The sequence below is a fragment of the Vombatus ursinus genome, unplaced genomic scaffold (assembly GCF_900497805.2).
Source record: "Vombatus ursinus unplaced genomic scaffold, bare-nosed wombat genome assembly UNPS02014854.1, whole genome shotgun sequence".
Classification (NCBI taxonomy): domain Eukaryota; kingdom Metazoa; phylum Chordata; class Mammalia; order Diprotodontia; family Vombatidae; genus Vombatus; species Vombatus ursinus.
The window spans coordinates 40138-49688 of NW_020954632.1; the positions used below are offsets into that span (position 1 = coordinate 40138).

General features: G+C 37.0%; 1 pseudogene; it reads right to left on the reverse strand.

Annotated features, from left to right (window-relative positions):
• Window positions 1–1802: 1802 nt before the first annotated feature.
• Window positions 1803–2598, reverse strand: LOC114027241 (annotated as a pseudogene).
• Between the last annotated feature and the right edge of the window lie 6953 nt (window positions 2599–9551).

Here is a 9551-nt window from a genome sequence, read left to right on the forward strand (position 1 = left end):
AATACAGAGATTAAGTGACTTACCCAAGATCATATGGCTAGTAAATATCTGATGCAGGATTTAAACCCAAGTTTTTCTGACTCTAAATCCAATATTCTATCCACTAAATCATGATGCAACTTTGGCATGAGCTGCGTGTAATTAGATAATATATCCAAAATACATTTTTCTTTAAGTTATTATTTACATAATCAGAGTTAAAAATACTCCATATTATCATGATATTTTACTTACAATATCAATTTAAAATATATGCTTCTAAAATTCACACATAGTTCCTTTTTTTTAATTTAACACAACTTTCAAATGTATACATTTTAAAAAAATTAACATTTCAGTTTCTTTAAATTAATCTTCTTAAAAAATCTTCTCATTAGAGTGTTGGGGGACTAGGCACATAGAATTAGGGATATATTGTCAAATCCATTTGCTTTGTTGTTTGAGTTTTGCTTAAATTACTGGGTTCAAAGGGAGGACTTAATGGGGAGATATATTAGTAAATGATTGTGATGTTAAAAAAGGCATAAATTAAAACTTAATCGGAGAAAGATATAATAAAATGAACCTACCTACAATCATTATTAATTAATCACTGACTTAGTCAATAAACATTTTATATTGACACATTTATATCACTTTATTATTATTTTACATGTTATATGTTATATATATTAATATACTATACCATTTCTTATGTTATATTTTATATTATGGTATATAATATATTGACACATTTTAATCACTGAGTTGAAGGATTCTTTGTGTAGTGCTTTGTAAACCTTAAATCACTAATACATTTTAGCTATTAGAAAAAAACACAAGTATTTAGTAAGCATCTACTATATGCTAGGTATTGTGCTAAGAACTTCACAAACTTTATCTCATTTGATCCTCACAACAACCCTGGAAGGTCTGTGCTATTATTATCAGCCTAATTTTACAATAGAGGAAACTGAGGCAGGCAGTGACTTAGCTGGGGTCATGCAGCTAATAGTATCTGAGGCAAGATTTGAACTCAGATCACTTCCTGACTTAAAGCACAGTATTGTATCCACTGTGCCACTTAGCTGCCTCTATTTTTTTTACTTATTTTATATATATGCATATGTTTATATCATGTATGATGTGTAATATAACATAAGTTATATATTACGTGCAATATATTATATATTACATGCAATATAATGTATGCACACGTACACGTATATGTATGTGTGTACATGTGCATATGAAAAGTACACATACACACAACTTTAAGTTAACTCTTCTAGGTAGGGATGCCTTCCCCCTAATACCTGTGGAGGAAAGATTTTGTAATTCATATTTATTTTCATTTTAAAAAAGGAACTTCTATCACTAAAGCACAGATTATAACCTTTTTGATAAACATCCTTGAGCATTTGTGGATTGGTTTGTTTTTCTCATTAACAATTCTTTAAAATGGATCTAGGGTCCAAGATTTAGATCTGGAATGGATCTCAGAAGCCATTTGCTCTAACTCCCTCATTTTCCAGATGGGGAAGTTGAGTCCCAGAGAACTTAAGCAGTTTGCCCAAGGTCACATAGGCAATCAGAGCTGGATTTAAACCAAGGTCACCTGATTCCAGATGCAGTGTGCTTTCAATTGGGTCATGAGTCAACCTTTCACATTTCATGAGTAAAAACAGCTAGAACAAAAAACAAAGGGACTAGAAGACTAAAGGAGAATGCTGCCAAAGCATAGATTGATGATTAAGGATTGATTTGTGTTCATCCAGAGGGTCCCTTCCTTTTGAGAATCAGCATTTCTAGTGCTGGTAATCTTATTTTAAGAACCTTCTAATCTGCCTGCCCTCTAAAGGCTGACATGGGCGCCAGTTTTCCACTATATGCTGCTCGGGATGTTCTCCTTTAGTAGTGGAGTAAAGACTTCGAAATTTAGATAGCTGTTCTTTGCTGATATTGATGGGTGTCATGTAAGACAATCCAAATCACACATTCTGAAAGAGGAGGAGTGGTCAGTGAGCCTGCATAAGTCCAAAAGTCGTGGTTATCAGGAAGGAGACCAGCTGGATTGAAGTGTGTACAGGCAGCAGACATATTTCTTTTTTTAATGGAACCTAATGCATCTATGACTTTCTGTAGCTCAGGGTGAGCGCTTCCCAGCGTCAAGAAAACACCCACCACAGCTAGTCCATCGGGATGGTGCATTGCATCGCAGAATGTCTTGTATTTTGTATTCCATTGAACCAAGTGGAGCTCAGCTGAATACTTCAGTTCATCAACACTGTGCTCAGAGCCTTGATCATCCCTGGAACCCCAGTGAAAACTGAAGTGAGCCAACCTGTATTGCTCAGTGAGAGGTCCTCCGCTTAGCACCGATTTGTCAGTAGAATCATCGAACTCTACATTGAAAGAGTAACCTTTGTTGACAATCCCTCGAGTTGTTGAGGGATCGTAGTTAAAATTCAGAGGCTTCAGGGAACTGTCAAACTTGGTATTCCAGAGCTGAATATCAATAGGGGACTGGTGCCTTCCATTGGCAATAGGAAAAAGCTTGTGCCAGGTATTTGGTCCGTTGTCCTTGCCATACCCCCAAAGAAGAGGCCTTTGCAACATCGTTTGGAAAGCTTTCGGGATCACTAGTTGTTGATTGGGCTGCACTTCTAAACGTGTTCCAATAGCGCTCTCTCTCTCTCTCTCTCTCTCTCTCTCTCTCTCTCTCTCTCTTTCTTTCCTGTCACCTCCAATTCTCAGTGAAGCCCTTGGGGGAGCAGCAAGAGAAGGCTGAAAGCAGAGGAGACTGATTAGACTTGGGAAACCCAAGTCTAGACTTGGGAAAGTGCCAAGGGAGGAGCGGAGGAGGTTGGATACTGAGAGATAACTGGATAGCGATTTCCTAGAGCTGAGCGAGTCAGGACTGGAGGTGAAGGGAGACAAAATAGTTTTCCCTGGACAATCTCTTGCCGCTTGGTCTGGATCAACTTCCTTCTTTGGCCTTCCTCAGTTTAATAGAGTTCTGGACTTCCCTGCGCAGAGCAGCTACATTGCCAGGCTATGAGTAGAAAGAGCAGCGACCAACTCCTCCCCCTTCTTTTAGCATTTCTAAGCCTGGGCAGGTGGCTGATAACAGTGCCTATGTGCGCCAGCCACATCACACTCTCTCCAATAGAGCCAGCAGCACTGGGTATCGCTGGGGCCGGTACACCTTGTGCCTTATTGCTCCCTTCAGGCCCTATTGTGACTGCATCGTGGGCTACCACCCTACTCGCTGAAGGCGGAAGAGAAGATTGGTCAGGCCAACGCTGAGCTGCCACAGTGTTAAGGTTGTCATAGAGGCAATTATCCAACTGCTTGGACCTGAGCTCCTTTCATCAAATACAGAGGTGCTTAACATGGAGTATTATGAAACTTAAAAAAGATTAAGAAATAATTTGATGTAACCTGTGGTTCAAAGTTCATTTGTGTAACTATTGGTGGAGATTGATTATTCAATGCTACATGCTGGGGTGAAGAGCTTTAAGTGATCTATCACCAATAAGGAGAGTCTTATGTAAATAAACTTTGAAACACGTGTTCCATTGATAATTATATTTCAATGTAATTGGTTTCCTTATTATAATCCTGTTTTTCACATTTTTTTTTTTTGTATTTAAACCACTATTCTGGGCAGGAGTCTCTAGGCTTCACCAAACTGACAAGGAGTTCATGCTACAAAAAAATCTCAAGAACTCCTTATCTAATAAATTCTGAAATCCTGTGATTCTGTGGTTAAGTGGAAGACAAACATCAAATTTAAGGAAAAAATGAAGCCAGGAGGGACAACAGATCTGAAGAAAAAAATCAGGACCCAAGAAGTTCTCAACTAGCTAATCTACAGAAGAAAATAATGTGATATTTACTTCAGTATTTTGAAAGGTCCTTGATTTCTTTAGTGAGGAGTAAAGCTGCCAATATAGTCCACAATGACCCATCTACATCTTTGTAAGTGGTTTTACCTAGTCATGCCCCCCTGCCCCAGATTCATTGCTTTCTGACTGACTTTCTGGTAATAAATTTTTTCTGAATACACTGCTATTCAGACTATAGACACAGAATACCACGACCTGGTCTGTACTTCAAACTTTTTCAGCATTGCCTTTTAAAGCTTGTGTTCTGCTGCCTTAGCTTTCAAGAACCCAGGGTCATCTCTAGGACATAATGCAGCATCAGAACAAGACTTTAGTTAGGAAGATAGTCTTTAATAGCACTAAATATAAAGCCCAGAGCTTTGCTTAAAAAATCAATTTAGCAAATGCATGATATGGCAAAATATTAGTTTACAAAATGGAGAGGTGATGTTCACTCTCTTGAAATACTTGAAGGATTGTGGTATGGAAGAGGAATTAGACTTAATTCTTTACCTCAGTGTTCATAGTAGGACTAAGGAATAGAAGATATAAGCAGTATAAAATTGGAGAGTAAAAAATCTTTCTAATAATTGGAACTACATAAAAAAAATCAATAAATTGCTTTTGGAAGTGGTGGTAAGTTCTCCATCAATGAAAGTCTTCCAGCAGAGGAAGGATGATCACTTTTAAGGATGTTTTTGAGGGGATTCCTATTCAGGCACAAACTGGACTAGATGACTTTGGGGATCACTTCCAATGCAGCTGTTCTATGATTATAATTGACTACAAATTTAATATGAGTTAGCAGAGTGATATAACTCCAAACACTGGTATTATGATCTTAGCTTGCATCAATAGAAGGTTAAAGTCCAAGTTAAAAAGAATAACAATTCCTCTATGGTCTGATAGTACATATGTGGTAGATTATAATCAGGATTCATCAAGAAATTGAGTAAGCTTATCATTTATTATTTTATACAAGTCACTAATAAAAATATTAAACAGAATAGGGCCAAAGTCAAAGGCCTGGGAAACTCTGATACAGTCTGTCTTCCAAGTAACATAGAGGCAGCTATCAATTTTTGGGTCTAGTTGGTCATCTAGTTCTGTTGTTGTTGTTGCATTGTTTGTGACTGATTCTTCATGACCCCATTTGGGGTTTTCTTGGCAGAGGTACTGGAGTGGCTTGTCATTTTCTTCTCCAGTTCATTTTATAGATGAGGAAACTGAGGCAAATGGGATAAATGACTTGCCAAGGATCACACTATGGTATAGTGGATAGAGTGCTGGATTTCTGTAATAAGAAAGCCTGGGTTCAAACCCTGTCTCTCATATTTATTTAGTAGCTGTATGATGATGGGTAAAATACAACCTTTTAAAGCATCAGTTACTTCATCTGCAAAATGTAAATATTAATATTTCCTTCACAGAGTTGTTAGGCTCAAATAAGATAATCTAAAGTTTTTTTCAAAGTTTGCAAAGTGTTTTGCAAACTGTGAATGTCACTTATGATTATTATCCTAGGACTCAGTTTAGGATAATGGAGGTATCAGGGATAGATGATAATGAGAACTAAGGCATGACCATTCATCCTTATTCAAGATGTAGAGTGAGATGTACATTTTTGGACACATCCAAAAGAGAACAGGGAGTGGTAGCAAAGGAAGTGGAGTGGAGACGATCATGTTCATTTTGGCAGACTGCAGCTCTGATTGAAGTGAGAGTCAGGAAGGAGAAAGTACCATTTGACTTGGGTCCTCATCCTCCAAGAGCCTGAGATAATGTAATGCATTTGTGTCAGGGGCAGCATTAGTCAATTGCATTTCCCCTAAACTCCAGAAAGTTGATGATAGAGATGTAGGCTGAGGAGATGAAGCATGACTTGGCTTCTGGTCAGATTTGATCCTAGTTCTGAACTTGTAAGTGAATACCTGGTTCTAGATAAGGTCCTGGAAGGAAAGTGCCTGGCATATTGTAGGGTCTTGATAAGTGCTTGTTTCTTCCCCCTTTCCTCCTTTCCCTTCTGAAATTATTTTGTTGTTATTGTTGTTTACTTATCTCAATGGTCAATAAACAATAGTCAATAAACATTTACTATGTGCCTACTATGTGCCAGGCATTCTGCTAAGCACTGTGGATAAAAATCAAAAAGGAAAAACAGGACCTTACAATCTATTGGGGGAAAGCCACATACAGATCTGAAAGGGTTGGGGTGGGGGCATGGTGGAGAAGTCAGAGATGTCCCAAACTAGTGCAACCAAGTGAGAAATGAGATCTGAGCTCCCTTCTTAAATGGACCTTTTGAAGTTCATGGCTCTGTTCTTCAATCAGAGGATCAGAGGGTAGCAATAAGGTGGGGGAACCATGGCTGATGGGAACTTGTAGGATGATTATGTGCCAGGCACTGTTCTAAGTGCTTTTACAAATGTTATCTCATTTGATCCTCACAACTACCTTACAAAGTGGGTACTATTATTATCCCCATTTTACAGCTGAGGAAACTGAGGCAAACAGGTAAAGTGATTTGCCCAGGGTCACACAGCTTGTAAGTGTCCAAAGCTGGATTTGAACTCGGGTCTTCCTAACTCCATGCCTGGTGTTTTATTCACTCTGCCAGCTGTCTCCAAAAGAATATAAATGATTGTTCCAAATCACTAATTGTAATAGAAATGAGAGTTAAGAATTCAATGGAGTGCAAACAAGGCTAGACTGGGAGTCAGAGAACCCAGGTTTGAATCTTGAGTCTCATTTATTATCTGTACAACTTTGGGAATGTCACTTTTCAGTTTCTCATCTGTGAAATGAGGGAGTTGAATTAGATGGCCTCCAATGTCCCTTTTAGCTAGATATCTATGATCTGAATCAGTTTAAGGTCTTCACCTCATACATAGGATCTTGGCAAAGATGGAAATAATTGGAAGGACTACAGAAAGATAAGGACACGTACACTGTTGATGGAACTGTCAAATAGCTCAACCATTTGATTGAAATGCAATCTGGAATTAGGCTTTTTGAAAAGTGACAAAAATCATGACTAATGTGAAAATATATTTAATAAGAATGTATATGTAGAGCCTATATCTGATTGCGTGCCATCTTTCGGAGGGAGGCAGAAAAGGAGGAGGAGAAAATCTAAAACTCAAAAGCTTATGGAAGTGATTGTTGAAAACTAAAAATTAATTAATTAATTAATTAAGAAAAAAGAAAAGTGACAAAAATGCCTTTAAGCTTTAACACTCCCCCCACCCCCCGATCACATGGCTAGATATGTATTTTGAGGAAGTTGATAATATATAGTAGTAAAAAATTAGAACATACTGGATGTCCATCAATTAGGGAATGGTTAAATGAATTTTGATTCTTGATAAAATACTACTATGTTGAGTGTAATAATGAAAATGAAGAATTCAGAAAAGCATGAAAAAAGTTATATGAACTGGTCCAGAATGAAGAAAAAACCAGCAAAAGAATATATTTGATGTGAAAACTGCAATGCTGCCCCCTTTTTAAATGATATTTTTAATAATATGATGTTATTTATTGTTTTATTTTCTACTGAACAGTTAAATGGAAAGAACAAAAAATAGAAAAAAAATTATAATGACTAAGAATTTTGTTCCTAGAAAAGAACTGAACAATGAACTTCCTTTTCTCCTTTGCAGAACTGGGGGATTAGGGATATGGAATATTGCATATATAGTCAGCTTCAGTTGATGTGTAAATTCATTTTGCTAAACTGTTTTTTTCCTCAATTTCTTTTTAAAATTATTTATTATGCAAAATGACTCACTTGGTAGAGAAGGGGAAGAAATATATTTAGAAATGGAGGTGATTTATAACAAAAGGTATCAGTAAAATATTAATTAAAAAGAAGATAAATAACAATTTGGAGCCTATTGTAATATAGTACAAGTGAAAGGTGATGAAGACTCGAACTGGTGTAATTAAAGTGGTAGAGGAAAGGTTGGGATAGTTAAATAGATGAAAGAGACACTGAAGGGATAGAACATAATTTGGCAACTGATTAAATGTGGCTAATGAGAAAGCAGAAAGGACTGAACATGCCTCAAAGATTTTGAATCTAGTTAACTGGGGAAAGGTGTCATCATTAAGGGAAATAAGGAAATTGGAGAAGAATGGCAGGTTTGATACTGAAGACAAAGAGCTAACTTTGGGGCATCAAGATTGAAGTTCTCTGGACGTTCAGATGGGGAAGTCTGGCAACAATGACCTCAGGGGGGACGTTAGGGATAGATATTTGGGAGAATACAGAGGTCATCATTGAAGCTATGTAGGGTAACAATAACAGCAAGACAAAGAACGTGGGAAAGGAAGGGAAGAAAAGGGGATGGGGAAGGAACTGGGGAAAGGAAAAAGGGAAAGGAAAGGAATATATGGAAGGGAAGGGAAAGGAAGACAAGGTAAGAAGACTCATGTATAGAAGATCCATGGAGCAGATCTATGATTGATGGAGTGGCAGGAACATAAGGAACTAGTGAAGAAAACCAAGAAAAGATGAGAGAGCTAGGACTGCCATGACAGTGCAGTTACAGAAAAATCACAATTCCAGAAAGTATCAAAAAGGTAGTAAAGATATAGGAAGATGTAGACTAAGTAAAAGTCACTATATTTTTTGATAAAGAGTTCATTAATGATGTTGGAGAAAATCATTTCAGAGGATAACATTGTAAAGATTTTTGTTTTTTGAATAGAAGAGATCTGAGCAAGTGTGTAGAACTAAGAAAGATATTCTTGTTAGAAAGAGTGAATATGTATGAGATTACTAGATGCACTATTCTGGGGTAATAGTAGAAGATAGGATCTAGGATATAGATCTTGGCAAGAAGAGTAACCATCTTATCCTCTTCTACTAATAGGAAATAAGGCAGGATGGAAAAGTACAGTGATCATTTTAAAGGAATATAAAAAGGGAAAATTGAAGAATATTTTGTTGAATGGCCCAGATTTTTCTCATTAAAGTAGGAAGTGAGGTCATCTACTGATAGAGGAAGGAGGCTTTCGGATCTTGAAGAGAAAATAGAAGTTTTGAAAGTTTCATTTTGTGGGATATGTGATTGGGAGTCTATAAATGATTCAGAAAAGAATTACTGTGCACCAGTGAGGGCTCAGTAGAGCTTAGAGTAAATCAATTTGTAATAGAACCACTCAGCATGGCTTCATGATTTCCATTTGTAAGCAGAAATGGAGAAGATGGATGGTTATAAGTATACAAGGTTCAGTCCTGTATACAGGGGTGAGTTAGTAGGACAGGAGTAGTAGAAGGTCAAGGAGGACATAGGATTCCAATGAGGAAGAGAATTCATGTATTGACATAGCTGACTTTTGGATCAAGATTGGCTAGGAAGGGAACTGAGGCCAGAACAGGAGAGATGAATTGATTTAAAAAGGATACACTGAGAGCAGATAATAATTTGGGAAGAGCAAGGGAAGTGAAAGAAATTAGAAGGACAAATGGTAATAATCAGAAAAGAATTTTAGAGTTTAAAATCTTGAAGCCTGAGTAGTTTTAAGATGATGCACTTCGTGCTATTTGAAATTAATTTGATAACTTTATATGTATTTTGTACTTATTTAACAGTATAAGTGTTATGGCCTCCCAATGGCATAGATATTCCCAGAGTGTGTGGACAATTTTGTTTTTCTCTTTGTGTCCCCATTATC